Source organism: Stegodyphus dumicola, chromosome X1, assembly GCF_044657685.1.
Source record: "Stegodyphus dumicola isolate Sdum_Otavi_A_Nest chromosome X1, ASM4465768v1".
Lineage (NCBI taxonomy): Eukaryota > Metazoa > Arthropoda > Arachnida > Araneae > Eresidae > Stegodyphus > Stegodyphus dumicola.
Genome location: NC_140780.1, coordinates 47,595,732 through 47,608,479, shown reverse-complemented (window position 1 = coordinate 47,608,479; position 12,748 = coordinate 47,595,732). Strand labels below are relative to the sequence as shown.

At 32.2% G+C, this 12,748-nt stretch overlaps 1 long non-coding RNA gene across 1 annotated transcript; it reads right to left on the bottom strand.

The window, feature by feature from the left end:
* Window positions 1–5,305: 5,305 nt before the first annotated feature.
* Window positions 5,306–10,582, bottom strand: LOC146993138 (uncharacterized). Its single transcript, XR_015038334.1, has 3 exons — window positions 10,089–10,582; window positions 9,077–9,141; window positions 5,306–6,064 (listed from the first exon to the last, which is right to left on the bottom strand). It is a non-coding gene; the product is annotated as an uncharacterized LOC146993138 (long non-coding RNA).
* Between the last annotated feature and the right edge of the window lie 2,166 nt (window positions 10,583–12,748).

Sequence of the window (12,748 nt, the reverse complement as noted above, 5' to 3'; positions counted from 1 at the left end):
GTATTCGGAAAACTATCCAATGCGTACGCGAGGCAGTCTATTTTCATGAACTGCAAAAGTTAACAAGGGCGTATGTCCAGTCCTGCCCAACATGTCAAGCAGTTAATTATATTAATTTCCGTCCGGCCGGGTTTCTAAATAGTATTAAATCCGAATTTCCAAATGAAATAATTGGCATCGATTTATTGGGCCCTTTCCCAAAAAGTCAGTTAAATAAAAGTCGCTATCTCCTTGTTATGGTTGATCATTTTAGTAAATGGACCGAAATTGTTCCCTTAAAACGAGCCTCCGCGAAATTAGTTACTGATTCTATTTTAAATAAATATATTTTAAAATACGGGGCGCCCCTAAAAGTTATATCGGATAATGGTCCTCAATTTGTAAGTAATGTATTTGAAGACATGTGCCAAAAAACTGGGCATACGTCATTTAAAAATGGTTCCGTATCGGCCGCAATCAAATATAGCGGAACGGGTCAATAGAAATATAGTGAAAATTATCCGTAGTTATGTTAAAAATTTTCATAAAAGCTGGGATAACTATGTCAATGAATTTGCTTTCGCCCTTAGGACCGCAAAACATGATACAACGGGCAAAACTCCTGCTGAGTTATTTTTAGGCAGAAAGGTTATAACGCCGTTAGATAAATTATTTTATGTGCAACAAAGAGCCCCGGAATTTAAAATGGGTGACATAGAAAAACTAATTAAGGAAGCAAAGAAGAATACTGAAGTAGCACAGAGAAAACAAAAACTCTATTATGACTTGAAACGACGGGGAGTAACTTATAAAGTAGGGGATGAAGTTTTAAAAATTAAGCATTCACTTTCTTCAGCACCAGAAGATAAAACTGCCAAATTTTTTCCACGATTTGAAGGACCATATGTTATAGAAAAAATAACTCACGCTGTAGTAGTGTTAAAAGCCAGAAATGGTGAAACCTGCTCCGCAAACATTGATCAAATCAAACCCTACTATGATCGTAATAAAATGCAAATATTTTCAGATCTTTTGCAGGATCCGACACGGCAGACACCGCAGGCACAAGCTCCAGAGGTGGAAAAACGACAAGTAGAAGGGCAAGCCATTAAGAGGCAGGAGCAAGTGAAAAGAAAGTTTCCCCGCGGAAAAATTGAAGGTAGCAAGAAAAAGAAGCCGTTCCACCGTCCAGAAAAGAGACCTCACGATCACCCCCAGAATGAAGAAGGGAGAAGGACGACGTATGCAAAGAGAACCAGGAGAAATGACGGCAACTATAACCCGCCTGCGTAATGGCAAACCGCACATTGAGTTGAACAGTATTAAGCGAATTTTGCTTACTGCGCATGCTTGATGGTGTACCTTTGGGGCGGGAAGAAATATTGGCGACTAAAAGCAACCCTACGCTAGCTTATTCGTGATCTCCATGGCTGTCGAGTGTGGGCGAATGATGTGTACAACTGCAATGTTGTGGAACGTTGTTTATTAGTTATTTTAACGTTCATACCGATTGCACTTGCTTATTTTTCTAATATATGTTTCATTTTAATTTGTGTAACAGTGCATTTAATAATTGCTACCATATATTGTGCTCAATAATTCGTTATTTAGATGTAATTTGTTTACATGTTATAATTCTCAGTAATGTAAACTGGATTTTCCCGCTTAGTTTGTTAACGTATATTCGCGCTTTTATTTCTTATTTAAAAGAATTAAATAAACAGCATTTTTGAATTGTAAAATTTCTTCAATGTTACTTGCAAACACTTGCTGTATTTTTTACGTATGTCCGTGTTTCTTTACGTATGTACGAATGGAACGTATGGCAAATTCTGAGTTGTTTTTATTCCTTAAGAGTGTAATGAATAAATTTTCAACTAATATATCCTAAATTTCAGTCTTTTGAGCGAAAATTCGTACAGTTCCAAAGTAAAGTGCAGAATTTCATAAGTATAACATATTACATTTTGAATGCAAACACTGCTTCACATTATTTCGTAATAATTATTTACATCTCCTCCATCTATGCCCGTATCAATTTTTTCATCGGGTTATTTGTCAATATATCCTGGTAGAATTAGAAATATATTATTAGAAAAGGTTTTTCCTGTATCATCTGCAAGGAACAGAAATTTAAAGCGATGAATTATTGGAATGAATTTGAGTCAGCATTTGAAGTTATTTAGAATTCCACTGCAGTGGAAAATATGTTATTTAGATTTCTGTTGCATTAAAAATTATTTAAAAGCTGCATAGAAATATTATTTTGAAATGTAAACATTTTAAGTACCAAAATTAAAAGTATTTAAAAGGTAGCTATTGTCATTGATGATAGATTAATTGACTTGTCAAGGGAAACAAACCAAGTCTTCAGTACATAAACAATATATTTTTTATTCTGGGGGTTGAACATTGTTATTAATGGTGATATAATCAAATAAATAACAAAGAATCTGCAAGGTTAACGTATTTTACCATTTCTTTGAATTTAGATATTTTTCCGAATATTCCAAGCATTTAAAAGAAATATATTTCACAATGTTTTACATATTTTGTAACTGTGAATGTATTCGTAGTTCCGGAAGTTCTGAATATTTGCAGAAACACATATTTCGGTCTATGATTTAGCTGGCTTCGTAAGTTAAGAAATAAATTTTTCTTTAATATTAACAAATGATTTTATATTAATAAGAAATTGGTACATTTGTAATTCCCCCAAAAAATTCTTTAAGACTGGCAAATACGTACATAAATTTGATTCCCCCCCCCCAGTATGTGTGACGAGTACGTTCCATTAGACTTCGTTATTATTTTGTAACAGCTCTACTTATTGCCAAAATTGGATCTTTATGCATATATATATAATGCATACAACATACATGCAAAGTTATGATAGCTGTTAATATATCATAATTGACTAGACATTACGAATACTGTTTCTCTTTCAAGACATGTACTTTCAAATGTTTTCATAACAACTTCTGTATTTATTTAGAATTGCCATGAATTTCGGTCTTGACGAGTCTTCAACCCGAGGGTCTTTACTCCTACATTATTTCCCCTACTGGGGCAGTCTTGGTACGCATAAATTTTCCTTAAAAAAGGAGCATGTTAACATCAAGAACAGGAGGAAGGCGAGCGTGTCACCATCTATTGACGGTGGAAGTAATAAGCGTCTTGGAGTTTAATAAGCAGGACGAACGTAGTAGAGGTTACCACAATTGTACGGATGAAAGTGAAATTGTTGCATAAGAGAAAATGAGTATATCAAGTGTGGTGAACGTAGCGAAGTGGTGAGGAGAGTAATATTATCCATATGGTCACTGGAGGTGAAATTAAAATTTTTTGCAGGTCACGTGATGCGATATATACAAGTCCTTTGCGGTTTAAGGTTCTGCTGAGGATCGAACTCTGAATGCTATGAGTAGCGAAGTAGTGAGGGGTGACCGCTCAGCTATGAAGAAAATTTATTTAGAAAAAATTCTACTGATAAAATACTACACACAGAAATATTTTTAAAATGGAGTTTAAAAATGCTGTTGATTTTTCAGAGACACAGTAACAATTTAACTGGTTATAACCTTAACAGAGCAGATGTCAAACAGAAAAAGAAATGCTCAAATGCCAAATTAAAATATTTGATCATAAAACAAATGTAATTACAGTTAACTTATTTTCGAACTTGATTGATTATCAAGTATAAGTTAATGTTTGATAAAAGAATTTCATGAAAACAACCTAAATTGGAAGTACAATGAAAATAGTAGATTTTATTTTACCTAAATAGCTTAGTACAATGATTTTGTCAATGTATTCGTTATGTTTATTTATGGGAAATTAACAGAATGTAAACTATGTTATGAATATAAAGGTAATTTTTATTTTTAACTCTCGTTAATTAAATATAAAGCATTTACAAAAGTTTGAATATTTGGTGTAAAATTCGAATTTTCATTATTAAGATTAAATGCTTTTTTCACCGATTACTTTTCTTGATTTAATAAATCTCCGTTTAGTCTTTCTTACACCTTATACGAGTTTCACCCACTTTGGTAATGTATACTGTGTGAGAACTCTGAAAAACTTAAGCGACTTCTCGTTATGTTTTGGAAATTACAACAGAGGTTTGGAATATGTATAAAAAAAAAACCTTTTATAGACTCTGACAAATTAACAGAGTGCACAGCGTGTTCATACAAAATCAGCCAGCATTTATGGCGTAAATCAAAAGTAACGAAATGAATTCAACTAAGTAAATTTTAGTTAGTCTGAAGGCTACACAGAAAGAAACTGCACAAATTATCTCAGACCTAATATTGTAGTATGATATTCAAATAGATTCTCCCATCTAAAACCTCTTCCTTTCAATACTACTGCTTTCTACCTCATTCGAAAACACTCAAAATTAGCATTCTGGCAGGAAAATGGAAAGGAAGAAAGAAAAGCTAATTATCATAAAATAGCTGGTTAATAAAAATAAATGAGAACTCTACAACCTCAATTTACTATTTTAATTTAGCCATTTTCATTTTTATGCAGCCTTTATATCGAAGTATGCATTTGTTTTGGTCTCAATAAACTTAATTCTTTCATTTTTTACCGGATTACATAACATCACATGCGACAGTTGTAAATATGAAAAACACATGCATATATCCAGCAGCATGTTAATTTCTTTTGAATATATAGTATCTGTAATCTGCAAAAGAAAACTGTAAATTCAAAATACAGGATGTAAACATAGGTCTCCTGTTGGATAATATAAGAAAGTCACACTTTCTGGTATTACTATTTTTTATTATTTGTAGAGCCTTAGGTCCTACAAATAATAAAAAATAATAATTAAAAATTAAACACTGTGTAGAGAGTAAAAAGCATAATGCAGAAACTTGTTGAAAAATTAACATGTATATCACTTTGCCCAAGTGTTATGGTCAGAATCCCATTCTGTATAATAATATATGCATGTGACTCTATTAGGTGTTGCTAATTAAATTAACATTTAAATATTTCAATGAAATATTAAGAGAATGAGAAAAATTATGAATACTACTTACTATATGATATGAATTTTTTTAAAGTGAGCTAATTAATAAACAAAGAGCAAAATATATAGTTCCATATTCTTTACACTGAAGTGTACTTCATGCTTATTATATCATCATTAGTTATGAGGGCAGAATATTTGTGGTCTTCACCTTGCAAAATCATTAGGAACATTTTAATAATATGGCCAGTAGCTGAAGTGAACGAAATGAGTATTTTAAATTCACTAGAAATTTAGGGTCGTGTAATGTTTAAATATTTCAAGTTTTGGAAGAAACTATTTAAAATGTCTTCTTTTTTGGGAATGGGTTCCTTTAACTGCTTTTGGGCTACAGATTTCAGCCATATAATCTCATAAATAGCATTTAAAGATTAATTTTTTAAACCAGGCAGATCATATTTCCTCATATGAAATTATTGTTCAAAATTTATTCACTGCCTTACTTATTCATTACACACAATATATTCATATACTAATTAAATCCTTAAAAAATTTTCCTCTATTAAAAGGAAAAACGTTTTAAAATGTCCAATTGAGCAGTATTTGTTTTACCTCAAAATATGTCACTATTGTTTTATTTTTCAAATTCGTTATTAATACATGAATTAAGTAAACTCAAGTATTATTTAGAATCGAGGATTAGTAATATGCAATGTTTAGAATGTTCAGGGTTTTATGAAAAAGTACTACTGAATGGTAAAAAGATTTATTAAAATTAAAATACAGTGATTCAATGATGTAATATATACACATATAATTAATATGCACAACAAACAATTATTGTATGAAATGCATGACAGAGCAAGAATGAAAACATACATGAATTTACAATAACATAAGCTGCAAAATAAACAGAATACAAGAAAACTCACATAAATTTACAATAATATGAAACAATTAAGTGTTATGAGTAATAATATTAGTCAGATTTTTCCTTATAGTTAAATCTTCATTTTCATTGCTCTTTTAATATCTTGTGTTGGTGGTTGGCCTGCACGCATTCTTTAAGCGATAATCTCTGTGGCACTTCATCAAACCCTAAATTGTTGAAACAAACATTACCAAATGCTAACTTGTAATGACATTAATACATGCATCATAACAAATACACAATGAATATTAAGAAAATGTTAATGTACCAATATTTCTTGTTTCAGTAGTATCAATTCTTGAAATATCATAACAGAGGAATTAGACATTTTTGATTAAACATTCAATTATGCATCTATCAATTTCAGTGTTATAGTGTAGCACCAGGGTAACTATGCGAGACACACTAATCCCCTTGAAGATTTCTGATTTACAAAATAATTTTGGCAGTAACTTGTAAAGGCTAAAAAAATATTATCAAAAAGATACAATTCTTAAGTAATTACGTATATTTTGGAGAAATACTTCGGAACTGTTTGAGCTGGTATTCGTGAGAATCCTTGAGTAATTTTTTGAATGCAGAATAGTTTAACTGAGAAACAACAGAATGCAGCCAAATGATATCCCTAAGTATTATTTCATTTCACTTTCTAATGCATGCATAATAGCATTAATTAAGAATTTAATAAAAACATTAAAAATAATTACATGAAGCAAGATCTCTAAAATTTCAAAATTGCATATAATTAAAATCTAGTTTAATATCTGCAATATATTTTTAACTCATCATATTTTCATAAATTTAACTTTACAATCTAAGACTAATTACAATAAAGCATACTTTATGACACAAGAATATGAACTTCCAGACAATGTGTATCATTTAGTCTGAGATTAAAAACTATGGTAGGAAACATTCTGGAAAACCACATTTAATATGTTTTAAACTATTTTACTTTCCTAGATAATCTCATTAAAATTATTAAATGTTCATCAATCTTTTCGTCAATTTCTGTTACCTGCCAGCGAGGTAGAATGTATTCACCAAGACACAAAGAATATGTATTACATACATGTAAAATATAGAAAATACAGTGGCTTTGCTCAGTGCGAGCATGCAACCTATAATTAACTTACTGCAGTTTCAGGATCTTATCCTAGACCAGTACTTTCGAGAACATTCTGGCATTTTATATAACCGCTAGTACACATACTGAATACGTGCCATTTTTCGTCAGACTGCTTTCTTCTACCGCTGCTACAAGACCTTGCAGCTGCTCCTCCCATCTTGTTTTTCTTTTGTTAAAGCAGATATGATGTAAAGTCTAAATTTAATCTTACTTAGTTTAAATCAATATTGAATATATAATTTTGAGAATTTCATCTAAAGGCAAAATGATCTGCTGAGAGAATTGAATAAAGATGTGGGATCTAAAAAGCTAAATCCTTCTTTGTCGTCATTTTGCAACCTTCTATTCAGCCATAACAATGCCCGGCCTATGATGTAGTTATATTGTCAAGCTTTGGTCATTCCTGTGCCTGCCAAAATATTACATATACACGTATGAAATTTACACTCAAAAGTCTTTAATTTGGACGTCCATAATCCGGAATGATCAATAATCCGGACCTCAAAGCTACAAACTTTCTGCGCATGCATAAACGCATACCTTTACAAATGCGCATATGCGTTTACTCGCGCGCATAATACGTTTATGCATGCGCGTTTAATGTATAACAGACGGTATAAGCTAAGCTAAAATTATCTAATTATCTATTTCAGTTAATGTTGCAGATTGCGTTGTTCCTTAATCTTCAAATTGGACCCGGCTTATTATTTTGTGAAGACTGTTAGAGCAATTTTATAAAAGTAAGCTTGAACTTTCGATTATGTCAAAAAGAATTTCCGATTCTGGAGCCGCCAAAGGATCTACAAAGCGAAAGCATGTTTTGATGTCCATCAAACAAAAAGTGGAATTGCTGCAAAAAATGGATAAAGGCATATCCTTTGTTTCTCTAACCGTTCCGAAATCTTTTTATCAATTTCACGCTGCTCTGCGGGGGGGAGGGAGGAACGTCGCGGCGCGCGATGAACTGGAAGTTGACCTGTCAGCACTATCCTTATCTTCAGGGCAGATGTTTTTATTTTATTTGGCTTATAATTCCGTACTAAATGTAGTATTTCATCTCGATGTACTCCGTCTTTGATATGATTTAAACCAAATTCATCGTCATTATAAATATCACGAATACACATCAAATAGTTTTCTGGTCGTAATTTCTAATTTCGACTATGCGTAATGTATATTTTACGCATGCGCGCGTTGAAAGAAATGTTTAATAAAGTAAACAAATAAATATTAAGGTTTTTTTCTGTAAGTTTTGATACCTTTTAGATCATAATTGTTCTTTATTTCATAAATTACTGTTTGATATGAAAAGCAAAATAAAACTACACTAATTCTAAAAATGTTTCCAAAGTTCACACATCTGCAAGAAACTAATAAGGTCAACAATGCCTGATTAACTGAATTTGTTGGCAGATGATGATTCAAATCTGAATATAGAAGACATGTAAACAGTATAAAAGCATACCAAATTTATATCAGTGTACGAGTCATCATATGTGTGAATGAGTGCTTACTATAAATTAAGTACGAGTCTTACTCTGAACTACTTAGTATGCTTATACACTAATTTTTGCATTTTCTTAATTCATATTTTTAATTAGCATTATTACAAAATTAAATAATATCTGTAATAATTGTAACTGAAACAACTGTATTTGAAATTTCACCTCTTTCATAATAACCACCATTGCCTAGTACATATTCATTAGCAAAGCATACAATTAAGTACTTCACAGTATTATTAACAGTAAGGATGCTATCACACGTCGGTTTGTTTTGGAAGAACAACTGTTTGGAACAATTTTTCTGCTTTGTCACAACAGCCAATTATCATAGATCACTTTGGGGTTAACATGGGAAACTGGTTCCCCATTACAAACAAGCTGATAGCTGATTGATTGAAATCGAACAATTTGCAATTTTTTTAGAAAGGAAGGAAAAAGTCGCATGTCTTTCTTTCAATAGTAAACCAGGCAGAAAAATTGTCCGAAACAAGTTGTTCATGTGAAACAAATGCCGTGTGATAAGGGTCTCAGACATCATTACTTACATCTAATATTTCACTTCCAGAAACAAGGGTCAAAATTTTTCAGCTGCCATTCACTGTGCCAATGCCTGAAATTAAAAAAAAAAAAAAAAAAAAAAATCATTTTATAAAAATCTTTAAAAGGTTGATTCAAGTATTGAAAAATCTTAGATCATAACTTGGTCATACACACAAAATATATTATTTTTATACCAATAAAATAATATGTTGTTCAGTGCTGAATGAATTATTTAACAATAGGAGAGGGTCAATGGTTGTGAAATCACATCATAATAATAAGAGAATTTATAAAAAATTAAATAAGGGGTTTTATTTTTATTTTATTTAAATTTTACTACTTAGTTAAGAATAATTATCCTACTAACTTTAATTCATATATTGAACTCTGAAACACACTTTCTACAATTTATCTTTGACTACTATAGTCTGTGTAGTCAGCTTGACAGATACAGTCAGCAAATGATGATTGACAGCCATAATTGTTATCTTGTCTTCCTGGTACATGTGCAGTACACGTACATGTTTTCCTACAACTTGCATGATCGCATACATACTTTTTCACCGCAGAAATATACAATTTTATGAAGAACTAATTTGCAATAATATATAGCACACATGAAAACAAGCCAAGCATACTTTACATTAAAGTGCAATGTTATGTAACCATTGATGAAAATTACATACATCAAAATATACTTTATTGTTGACTTAAATTACATACATCAAAATTACTTTAGGATTATTAAAAATCATCATCAATTCCTACATGCTGTACAATCATCTGCCTTTTAAAAATAGAACATGTTACATTTAATATTTCAACAGGTTTTTTCTATTCAATGGATATTTGATAATATAAGGAGTTAAGTAAATTTGAACTAATTATATTTTATTTTTACCAATTCTTTACAGTTATACCACAATTCATTACATTACGAGTTCATTACATTATTTTAGATCATATTAACTTCAACCAAAACATTTCAACACATTTGGAGATAAAAGACTCAAGTACCTTGCATCAATTTTAGCTGTAATAAAATTACGCTGTACATACTAATAACTTTCTTCTTGAAGTTTCTCGAAAATGATGTTTCTTTTCGAAAAAATTAAAACAGTAAGGAAACAAATTATTTCTTAAAACATCTTTCTTAATGCTACTTCTTAAACTTGATCGTATCGTTCAACTTTCCAGTTGTTGGAGCAGTACAGGAAAAAAATCTAATTTTACACAATAATTACTTTACATTGCACATATACTCTACGAAGACTTAAACACCGGATTTGTTTACAATCAGATGGCGGTACATCTACCACATACCGTATTTATCCTCTTTTCAAATCGCGCCAACATAATAATTACGCCAAATTTGTTTCTGGGCATGCGCAGTATGCGACATTCGTTTAACACTGTTCAACTCAATGTGCGGTCTGCCATTACGCAACCCGGCTCTAAAACGGAAGATCTCTTCATCCGACAGGACTCTCCGCAGCAAATGTCGCCGAACTGCGGAAGGGCCATCAGCGGCGGAGGAAAAGTTACAAGGAAAATTTGAACGGCCAGCAACGAGGTCCAAGCAGGAACACGAAAGAAGTTTCCTGGTTCCGCCAAGACCAGCTGCTATCAAACGACCAAGACCACAGGCAGAAGCGAAAAAGAAGGTATTCAAGGGTGACCGAACTGGTGAAAAAAGGAAGCTTCTAGAGGCAGGCACTGAAGGGCGAGCCCGTACAAGAAGGAGGATAAATCAAACAACTATCTGCACTACCTTTAAGGACTGGGCCCAGAAAAGAATGTCCGAATATCACAAAGATAAGTAAAATTTTATGTTACTTTGCAAACTTAAGTTAATCTTTCATTCTTACTGCAAGTGGCAGATTTCAAGAAGTTTTACCTCATGCGAGGTCTACCTTTATCGCCAAAAGGGCGAGAAATGAGTTGTTACCGATTTTGGTATTATGTTTTTCAATTACTCGCGCGTAAAACTAAAGTTGATGTATAATAGCGTTGTGTAAAGACTTTATTATTGTAAAAAGTTATTGTATAAATATTATTTAAAACATTCTGGCAAGAAAGAAGTTTTAGTCTGAAAGACTTTTTGAAATGTATTATTTCAATGTAGAAAGAATTGGCACTTGCTTTGAAAAGAATACAAGTTAACAATGTACTACTAATGTATGTTTTCAAATGTGTAAAATTAACGGCATGTTAATATGTTCTTATATACAATGTGAACTGTTATTTTAAATGTTAAGAAATACCGTGATATGGTTAAAGTGAATGTTAAAATTTTTTTTTTTATTCGTGTGACTGTAAAAAGACTAAATCATGGTGAATATGTGTTAAAGGTTGAATGATGTAGTTAGGCTCTCTGACGCTACACTTCAGAGTTAGCCACTTTCAGAATAGTACCTCAGGGTTTAGAGTTGAAATTAGGGTGTGTTACGAGGTCTTGGTACGTTGAATTTTAACACGTTAGTGTTTTGATTGTAGGAGGAAGTGTTGAACACGTAGACAGAAACACATTCGTGTTTGGTGTTCTTTTACAACACATGTCAGGGAGCACGGGGAGAGATAATTAAAATAGTCATGAATGAAATAAGAATGTTAAGAGAAATATAATTATACATGTTACTTGCCATTTCATTTTGTAACATTTCATTAAACTAGTTTTCCTTCCAGATCTCTGGAAGGAACCAGATTTGAATAAAAGCTCCTGTTTAGATGCAGTACAGATGAAAAAAAATTGTGTGTTCTGGGAGCTGCTATTGTAAAAACAAATTTCTTTCTTTTAAATTTCTAGTTTCTAGCGAAAAATGTTTGTAAAAGATTGGCCTCGCGTTAGATTCTAGAGCTAAAAGTTTTCAACAAGGTCGTTTTAGACCTCAGTTTCAAACTAATTAACTCTGGCGGGAAGTATGTAAGGATCTTAAGTTTTACTAACGTTTATTTTATTTTAAATCTTTACTATCACTTCTTATTTTCTACTTCCGGCCAGAATTATAAGCGTTAAAGTATTTATGCAAAGTTTGTCTGGCGAACGCCAAGTATTTAAGTTGTGGCATTTTGCCAAGCGAGAGAGAGGAAGCAGTGATTCGAAGCAGACCGCTTACCTTAGAAGTTTTACGCAGTTGCTGGTTGCCTTCCAGGCCAGAGGTTTTAATCCTCTTGATAAATTTTAAACGTATTGTAGTGTTCACAGTTCTCTGTACTACATACGGCTTCCTGTTAATATAAGGCCAATCTTCCACGTTTATTATTTAAAGTTAAATTAGAGTTTAGTTCTATTTTTATATTTTTACGTTAGACCCGAAGTAGCAGGTCTGTGTATTCCGAAGTACGGAAGTTATTGTAAATAGAGAAAAATAAAGGGTTTTGTATACCCTTCTTGTGTATCCTGTCTACTTCCCACATTATTGAACATAGCTTTAGTAAGCTCTCTGTTCCATAGAGCTGTAATGTACTAGAGAGAGAAACGGCAACCCTGAAGGGGAACAGGAATGCGAACCACGTGACATTTGGAACATTTCCCAGATCGGATTTCCCGCGTATCTTCCTTCCCATTACAGTTCTATGGAGAATTTGTGAGAATCAAATGTTTTGCGTGTACGCGCATTGTTTCGGACTTCAAAAATGGTACTTTCGTGCTCCGCATATAGATGAAATTCCAGATA